Source organism: Mandrillus leucophaeus, unplaced genomic scaffold (assembly GCF_000951045.1).
Source record: "Mandrillus leucophaeus isolate KB7577 unplaced genomic scaffold, Mleu.le_1.0 Scaffold132, whole genome shotgun sequence".
Classification (NCBI taxonomy): Eukaryota; Metazoa; Chordata; class Mammalia; order Primates; family Cercopithecidae; genus Mandrillus; species Mandrillus leucophaeus.
Window position 1 is genome coordinate 1,052,030 of NW_012101277.1, and position 10,200 is coordinate 1,062,229.

General features: G+C 38.3%; 1 protein-coding gene across 1 annotated transcript in view; it reads right to left on the reverse strand.

Annotated features, from left to right (window-relative positions):
* The window catches only part of SRGAP1 (SLIT-ROBO Rho GTPase activating protein 1), a 193,514-nt gene that overhangs the window by 157,688 nt on the left and 25,626 nt on the right, over positions 1–10,200 (reverse strand). The gene's annotated exons all lie outside the window — the stretch shown is intronic.

Consider the following 10,200-nt stretch of genomic DNA (forward strand, 5'->3'; position numbering starts at 1 on the left):
AGAGTCTTGGGTCAATCAGTTACACCTGTTCTCTCCTAAAATGTCAAGCTTCCCTTTTTTTGGCTCCTTTTCCTCAACATATTATTTTTGGATTTTTTTAGAGACAGAGCGTCACTCTGTCGCCCAGGCCAGAGTGCAGTGGTGTATTCATTGCTTACTGTAGCATTGAACTCCTGGGCTCAAGCAATCCTCCCTCCTCAGGCTCCTAAGTAGTTGGGGGAGTACAGGTGTACATCATCATGCCTGGCTAACTTTTAAATATTTTTTCTACAGAAATCATGTCTTGCTATGTTGCCCATGCTGGTCTTGAACTCCTGGTTTCAAGTGATCCTCCCGCCTTGGCCTCCCAAAGCACTGGGATTACAGGCATGAGCCACCAGGCCTGGCCCTCCTCAACATTTTAAACTAGTTTGTCCTAACATCCTGTTTTTTTCACACACACACACCCCAAACAAACACAAACAACAACAACAAAAAAAAACCTTTCTTGACCAATGTTCTTCTTCAAATACCTCCCTTATCTTTCCTCCTCTTTACAGGCAAATTTCTAGACAATACTGTCCACATTTGCTGTCCCAATTTGCTCGCTCAACATCTACCATTCTGCCCAGACTGCTCTTACAGAGATAATCAATGACCCTTTGCTGCTCAGTTCAGTGGACGTCATGGCCTTTGCATATTGACCCCTCCCTCCTGGCATTTTCTTCACTTAGCTTTCTGGACACCTCACTCACCTGCGTTTCTTCTCACCTCTCTGGCTGATCCTTCTCAGTCATTTTATAGGATATGTTTCTTCTTCTCATTCTTTAATTCCTAGTTTTTCTGTGAGTTTTTCCTTACTCTTCCCTCCTCACCCTATATGTTCTCCCTGGTTTATCTCAACTACTCCCAGGATTTTAATGACCTGCCAAAGGTGGAAGATTCTCAACTCTCTAGTCTTGATCTCGCTCCTGAAGTTCTTGGTCTGCTTATGGGGCTTCTCTACCCACTTATCCACAGGCACACCCAAAAGTAAACACCATGTTTTCCACAATCCCTTTCCCATCACAGCCTCTGTGCCCCGAGCCTTCTCCTCTCATATGACACCTATCATCCTGACAACTGCCTAAGCCTGGGTGTCACCTCTGACTGCTCCCTCTACATCTCTCTCCTCTCCCACCCAGCCAATCAATTACCCAGGCCTACATTACATATTCTATCTCCAACACACCACTCGAATCCACCTGCTCCTCTGCTTCTACTGCCACAACCAAGGAAAAGCATCGTCATCTCTCATCTGGATTAGTTCTAAGAGCTGCAAACTGAGTCTTTCTGTCTTATTACCTTTCAATCCACTCTCCACACTCCAGGCACACTGAAAGTGAATCACGTCACTCTCGTGTTTAAACCTGTGAATGGCTTTCCACTGTTCTTAGAATAAACTCGAACTCCTCAACATGGCCTTTAATTTCAACTCTTTCTTATTTCTCCAGTCATCTCTCTTGCCATCTGCCCTCTCCCATTCTTTGATTCACCTACAAAGAACACCCTTGTCCTCCATGAAATCTCTCATGGCATGTGATTCTTCACACATGCTGTTTTTTCCTGAAAGAGTTTTCTGCTCCTTTCCCATCATTTCTCCAGCTAACTCTTAATAACTGATTCAAATTGCAGCTTTCCTGATCTCCAAGTCCTAAGAAGTAAGGGCCTTCTCTCCTTACTGTACAATTAACATGCTATTCTGTAATTAAGACTGTAATTGCCTGTACTGTCCCACTGTAAGATCCAAGGGGTAGGGAGAAGGCCTGTGGCGGTTACTGCTGTATCCCCAACATCTTGACAAATGCCTGAGACAAAGAAAGCCTCAAATAAGTACTTACTGAAGAATGAATGAATAAACTATAGCATATATTTAGAGGAACTATGTATTCGTCTCTGTTTATTCATACTTATCCCTGTAAGTATGTGCATAATTATCTCTCTAAGGAAGTCCATGCTTGCCTGGTATTGTCTTAAGAGTAAATGGGAGGCTGAGCTTGATTTTGACTGATAGTTCTTGAGTAATTTTTATATAGACTGGATTTCCAAATATCTCAAGGAATGATGAAAAAGAAGATAATCGTAAGAGCAATTTTCAGTTGGGGGAGTTAGGTGGGAAACTGTGCCATGGGAACCTTCCGGTGAATTTCATGGTGCCTATGGCTGATTAGAGCAAAGTGTGGTGCTTCTTAACACCACGGTCCCAGGGCTACCAATCTGTGACAGAACAGAGAGGATGCTCCAGCGATGAGAGTCATCAGTCTCCTAGCTGACCTGTGAAGGTGGGTTGCTACTAGGACCCACTCTGGTTTCTTTCTCTCGGGAAGTAGGTTGTACATTATAGTGTTGCTTAAACCTAGCCTTGCTAATGCTGGGTCTTGCTGAAATGCCTTGAAACTTGTGTTATGTAAATGCCACTATCTTTGGTTTCTAATGCAGAAGTAAATCTTTATTCATTACTTATTCATTCAATAAATATTTACTGAGCACCTACTCTGTGCCAGTCATTGTTTCAACATGTTCAACATGTTCAACATGTTCAACATGTGAACAACATGAAGGTCTCTTCCCTTAAGAACTTTCACTGGAATTGAGGGGAGACAGAAAGTCAACAAATAATTAAGTAAATATATAGTATGTCACAAAGGGATAAGTGCTATAAAGAAGAATAAAGCTGGGGGAGGGAGGTAGGGATGTAGACTTTTGCTCTGAGTGTGGTGAGAGTCATTAGAAGATTTGTGCAAAGGAATGATGGGCTCTGCTTGAAGTTGAAATAATTATTCTAGTTTTTCCTATTTATGTATTTGATGGGTCATTTAACAGATAATTTGGGAAGTAAGGTGGTTGAAGCCCATGTAGAATCTGCTGTCTTAGTCAGAAGTCCTCTGATCTCATGTCTTCCTATTTTAACCATCTTAAGAGTGCATAATCCAAGTGTAATTTTCAACTGGACCCATAGAATAGGCAGATTCTCCATTAATAAACAGCATTTGGGGATGAATTATTTACTGGATAGAGTTTTCCCACTCCTTTACAGCAAACAAACACTGGTATACCTGGACCAAACCTTTTCCTTCAGATTTCAGTTTACAAAAAATAACTGTTTTATTGTGTGTTTTATTATACAACATGTTCATTGTGTGAAATTAGAAACTACAGATTAGCAAACAGAATAAAACAAAAGTAACTTAGAGATATCCATTTAAAACAATTTACCCTTCTAGATTTTAATTTTAGCTAAAAAATAAGTTTTCAAGTGTTCCTTGACCACTTGTCTCAATGTAATTATGAGTTCAAGTACAGGCAGGCATTACTTAACAATAGAGACATATTCTAAGGAATGCATCATTAGGCGATTTCATTGTTGTGTGAACATCATAGAGTGTACTTACACAAACCCAGATGGTATAGTCTACTACACACCTGGTCTATATGGTATAATCCACTGCTCCAAGGCTACAAACCTGTATAGCTGTTATTGTCCTCAATGACAGTGGTCCCATAAGATTAGAATGGAGCTGCCCTACACAGGTGTATCATTTTTTATCTTGCACACTGTAATTGTATTGTACCATTTCTGTGTTTAGATACTCAAATACTTACCATTGTGTTACAGTTGCCTTCAGTATTCAGTACTTCCTCTTGTTATATTAAAGTTAAAGCCAGGCCAATCACACATATCCTGTTGTTACTAAATAATAAAGGCAACAATGTAACTCCAAGAACAGCAGCACCAATAATTGCTATTCAGAGAGCACTTATTATGTGCTTGCCATCCTGATAAGCAATTCAGAAATATAAATTAAAAATATGTTCTAAAATATTTCAGAAAATTACATCATTGCAAAAAATGATAGTTTAGTTTTGGCTTATTTCTTAAAAAAAAAAAAAAAAGAAAGAAAGCTAGTCATGGGGTTGATAAAACCCAAGAGAACCAGCTAGCAGTGTTAGCTTGAACTATTCTTATTTATCCAGGCCCTATCAATAATTAAGCTGCCCCTTGAGGCCACCGGAATACCATTTAATTCTTCTGCAACACTGCACTAAAATGCTTTGAAAAAGTTCTTCTTGTTATATTATTTACTACTGTTATATAAGTACACTAAATTATATGTGGTAGCTTACTGCTAATAAAATAGTCAATTAATTTTTCAGCGAATATATGACTTGTCTGTAAATGACAACCATGACCATCATTATTCCAGAAAAGCAAATGGTAAGAATTTAATTCAAGACATGAAATTCTAACAAAATTCAAAGGCCACCCTCCAACTTGGTAATTCTACTTCAAAGAATGTAGCATAAGAAAAAAAAAATCATAGATTTAAATGTCCAACAACGGAAAACTAACATGGCCATGCACAAAGTAAAGTACTATGTAGTTGTGAGGTAGTCTATTTCCAGATGTGAGAAATACTAATAATTCTATATGAAAATGGCACCTTTCCAAGCCATATAGAATGAAATCTCAATAATGTAAAATATATACGTACATATTTAAATATATTATACACATATAAATATTGAAAAGATAGAGCCTAAAATTTAAAAGTAGGTAGTGTTAATATGGGTAATTATTATTTCTTTTTATATTTTTAGTGTTTTCTAAATGTCTACAATCCATATATATTTTTATATTCAAAGAGAAATAGGTTCTTTTTTCACATATATAGATTGATAGTTTTCAGATGCTTTTAACTTATGGGCCTTTTTTTTTTTAAAAAAAACAAGGTCAGAGCCTTAGAGATTTGTAGTCAAGTGGTATCTTTTATTAACTTCTACTAAAACATGTTTGAATATTAACTTATTTTAAATGGTGTATTTGAAACTACAGCATTTCTCCTTCATAAAATATCTTTGCTTTGTTTTTCACGTTGGGGTACTTAAATAGAATAGAGCTGTCTTTGATCAAAATAAAAAATAAGTATGAATCTTACTAGTAACCTCTCCTTTCTTTCAGATTAAGCCACACAATCAGCAATACCTAAAGTGAGCTAACTGAATTTCTGTGAGTCTGACTCTGACAACCTGTGGCACTTATGAGAAAGAGGGGTTATTCTCAGTGATTTGGGGCCAGTTTCTGCTGCTTTGAGTCCCTCCCTATAACTTGGATGACTGACAGATTTTGTGCCTCTTCCCAGAATATCATTCTTCAGTCTTTTCATAAGAAATGACTAGGACAAGAACCATAGTGTCCTATTTCTCAGAAGTTTCTGACTCTATGCATTGGGTGACATCTCTAATTACCACCAAGAAATACCAACAGAGTACATAGCAGCTATGAACTATCTAAGACATACGGGCAAAGACAAGAATACATGCTAGTCAGCCTGACGCTGCAATTTATACTCCTGAGCATTTTGTTTCCTTATCCCTGAAGTGTGGATATAATACCTGTTCACCGGGCAGCTGTGAGGATATGTGAGTTAATTTACGAAAATGTAGAGTACAGTGCTTGGCACACAGCTAAAACTCAGTAAGTGGCAGCTTACAAATATCATCATTATTGGTGAAGAAACAAAATGAATTATATTGTACATGTAATTATGCAAACCCAGGAAGGATAAGAACATATTAATGATTTTAAAACCATCTTTGGGGAAACGATAGACTTCCAGATAATTTAAAACCCATAGAGATAAACTAACATATTCAAATGCCACCATTTGATGGTATACCTCCAAACTACATACTTCTATTAACTTTCTTAAAATTGGTAAATAACACCTTGTGATTAGGTGCTTAAATAAAGTGATTATTGCAAGCTGGCTGTATAGCCTGTCCTGCAACTGTGACAGATGACATTAATTACATTTTTATGTGTAGCATAGGAACTGCACATTTTCTGGCTGCAGAACCAAACCAGATGCAGAGCACTCTGTTTCAGCTTGAGTAATGGAAAGAAGGAAGCAAAAGCTCATGACTGCAGAAGGCAAGGCTGGAGAACAGGGCAAGAGGCACATCAGCCCTGGTTCTTTGGGAAACAAGTGAGGGTTGAGAATGAAACAAGCCCTTGTGTAGCAGGAGCCTCTAAATTCTGACCTTCTCTTAAAATAGCTAAGCAGAACTTAAGAGGGTAAAAGCAGAGTACTCTCCTGTCTGTGTTTACATTGTCTCTATCTAGTAGAAGGTCTGGAATTAAATAACTCTTTTGTTGAATGAATGAAGAAATCAAGCCTCAAAGGTAAGGCTCTCCACGTGAAATGGCTGTGGGGGATTTGAGAGGCATGGAGTCTTGGTCAGCTTGGACATTCACCTGGATACTCCCTGATTTCCCACTAAATGTTCAAAGGTGAGGACAAAAATTTTAATTTAGCCACAAGCAATGCTGTTGTGAGGGCACTTATCACTGTTTGCTTACAAATATTGTTTGGAACTTCATAATAAGTAGAAAATAAAATTTATTCTCTGGAAGTGTTTTTCATATCATTGTGAAAACTATACTCTCCTTGGAATGAGGATACATTTGGTATAATATCTGGTATAATCTCACATTACATAATTATTCTGGTATATAGAATAAGTGCTTATACTATAGATAATAATAAAGATATTAGATGAAAGTTATCAGGACTTATTAAGTCCAGACACTAGGCTAAGTGGCTTTCCATATATAACTCATGAATCCTCTAAACGACTATCTGGAGTAGGTTACTATATCCACTTTATAGCTGCAGAAACTGAGGCTTATTTACAAATATTCCCAAGTCCACACAGTTCCCAACAGTGGGAAAGCCAAGATTCATACCCAGAATATCTGATTTCAGAACCTAAAAGCTTATTTTGACCAATAGGCTTCATTTAGAATTTTAAAGGCATAAATCTAAAATAATCAGTATTTGAATAGTTGAATGTTGTTGTTTTTAAAATGCTTCACTTTTTTTTTTAACCTGTTGAAAACTTTCAAGTTTAGGCAACTATGTGTATAACTGGTTTTGATGTAATTAAGATTTAAGTCTTGAAGTTGTTCCCTATAACTCTGCATGGAATTGAGTATTTCTACAAGTGTCTTCTTGATTATTATATCCATTTACACACAAAAAAATTCCTGAAATTACCTGCTCCACACTCCTTATCAGAGAGAATAATTTGGGTAACAGGATTTTTTGTCATTGAGGAAACTGTAAAAGATATGGCTGTTTAAGAGGCCAGAACTATCAGATACACAGTATTGATTTGGAGCTCCATATAGACATGGGGATATTATTGAAACATGAGGACGTCTCAAAATCTTCTCCCAAGGAAAACAAGCATTATGCTCACTAATGACTCCACAGCAGTTCTAAAGGCTGCTTCAGATTCACGCTAATAATTTCTTTCCATTTTGATAGAAAATAGGCTTCTGACCTAGAACCATAACAATGGAAGAAGAGCTAAAAAAGAGGAAGATTGGTGATTAAAACCCATTTATGCCTAGTGTTCCACTATTGGAACACTAAGCATATGGGAGTAATTTGTATCTTACTGGTCAAGGTCATCGCCAAGTTCTAACTGTAAAAATTTAAAAAATTGCAACCTCAGGCATAAATGGGTACAAAAAAAAAAAAAGGCAGAAAAGACTAGTCTTGCTTTCTAATCTAAAGGGACCTGGAATTCTTTGGACTTGGTAGATATAGATTCTGGCTTTTTATTCTTTCAGATGACAAATGTGTCCTAGGGGTTGATCTTACTCCTCTATAAACTCTGATCTCTCCTTTGTGCCCTTTGCCTCTCTTATTCTTTCCTCTTCCGGCAATAACACTGATGGGAAGGTGAGGTGCGTAGTGTGCTATACTCGCTCAAGGAAGGCAGAACTTCCCACCTGCAATTGTAATGACTTGTTACCCTTCCACGTGGTCAGCAATGTTTAGGAATGAAAAAGCTGTTCAGGAAGCATGGAGCATTCCCCCTACTAAATGCCAAAGTAACCAGGAATCCACTGTAAATAGGCAGTTTCCAAGGATGAAATTCTTTGAGAACCAGAAAGTCTGGATAAGAAGAGAACTTCTAGTAGCAAGCAAGTAGGCATATCTGTTTTTGTCTCTGTCTTTCTCTCTGCATGTGTGTGCGTGTGTGTGTGTGTGTGTGTCTACTGTGCATTCTCCAGGCCATTCCTCAAGAGCCAGCGACTCATTCCTCCAACTACTGGGAATACTGGCTGCTAGCTGCTGAAACTCACAGCTGATCCCTCTCTGGGAATTACCGTCCACCAATGGGAGCTGCCTCACTCCAAGATTACTTAATCCCTCCCCAAAACAAAGGCCAGGACTCCTTGCCTGGATATGAGATCACTCCAAAGGCCATGCCAGCCCCAGAGCACTCACAGGTGCAGCCTCTCCCTCTGCCCAATTTTGCCTTTCTTGCTCCCTCAAGAATGGACAGCCTGCTCTTGAATCTCTGGAATGATCTCCCAAGATCACAAAGCAAGTACGCAGAAGGGCTGGAATTCAAATCCGAATCTGTTTGACTCAGCCCTAGGTTTCTATCCACTTTATCAAGCCCTTGACTTTGACTTACAAAATACACATCCTCACATTTTAGCAAGACATACAAAGTCCCTTCTTAATGACCATCCTTTCTAATTTCACATCCCATCACCCACTCCCATACGATCCCTGGTCCAATCATATCAAACTCTTTCCTTTCCCGGAACATGCTCATGTTCTCCTTTCCTGGAATAGCTCTTTGTCCTTCCGTTTGATGAATGCCTCCTTCTCCTACAAGTCTCACTTCAAGTGTTCCCCTAGCTGTGAAGAATTTCCTCATCCCCTAGGTAGAGTTAAGATCTCCAGCCTTCCAGTTCCGTTTAGCGTGGTAACTGTTAATTACTGTAATGAGCTCCTTGCAGGCAGGGACATGTCTTTTAGCTCTGCTCCCCTAGCCAGGCATTTTAAAGATGCTTTGTTGAATGGATTAATAAATGAACTCAGTAGAGGTACTGGTCCTAGAGGCCCTGTCTCAATAAGAAGCATTATATAGTGCCATACAAATTTGGATAAACTGTGACCTCCTTGAGCACCAGGACTAGTTTTTCTTCATCTTTGCAGCCTTTTCAACACCTGTCATCGTAGTCTCCTGCCCATAAGAGATGCTCAGAAAAACCTGCTAAACCAAATGAGGTCTCTGCATAAAGAGCTCATGTACAAGAAAATTATTTCACTTTCACGGCTCTGTCTAAATTACTTTTTAAAAACTCTACTATTTAAGACGCATAGGATATTTCTCTATCTGTTCTTAAATTATATGCTCCTTAGTTTCAATTTTCAAAGTTTCTCCTTCGTTTGAAATATTTTTTTTCTATTTAATGGAGCATAAGGTGACTTAGAGCTTGCTAAATTTCCTTTCTAGGTCAGAAATCAAATCTAATGTGGATACATCAAACATGACTAAGAAATTTTCCAGCTGGCCTGCTTAACACTATGTCTTTGTTTTAAGGAGACTCTTTGAAACATAAATATTAATCTACAGGGTGGTTTTTCTCCCCGCTACTTTCTGAAACTAATAATTACTTACTGAATAGAGGTACAGGTATAGGTACAGGCATCAACATTCCTAATACAAAGCTGAGGGGGTGGGGAAAACTCTCATCTTACAGGCATAAAAAATGAATGCTAGTTGTACTGGGCAAGTAGCTGCACTCTCTACACAGGAAACGGTCCCATTTTATTATTTGTGCTCAGCAAAAATGTCTACACAACAAAAAAACTGCTGAGAGTTGGCTGAGATTAGTAACAATGATAAGAAAACTTCAAAGTCCAGTTCTTGTTTTTTAATGGACTTGGGAAGGAGGAAGCTTGCTGGTGTGTAAGGGATGGAGTTTTCTGTGCCCTGTGAAATTTTCTTCATCTCGCTCTCTCACAGCCTCTGCTGCTGGTCTGGTGAGACTAAGAAAGACTGTGCTAGCATCTTCTCAAGAGAGTAGCACATGTAATAATCTTGTTCTTTACAAGTTTCTCACCATATGTGAGCCCCAAACAAAGAATTCAAGGCATTTACCCTCTGGCCTGATTTTTCATGAGTACAGGTAGTCCGTTCCTGGGCAGAGGTGCAATTTGCAGGAACATCTTATTTCAAAATTTTTGCTCACATTGTTTAGCTCGTAGATTCACTGACTTCCAACTCTATACGTATGCCCTATACCTAACTTTTATTCTGTATTTTTAAAAGATTCATTCATCCAATTTAACTTTTTTTTTTTTTTTT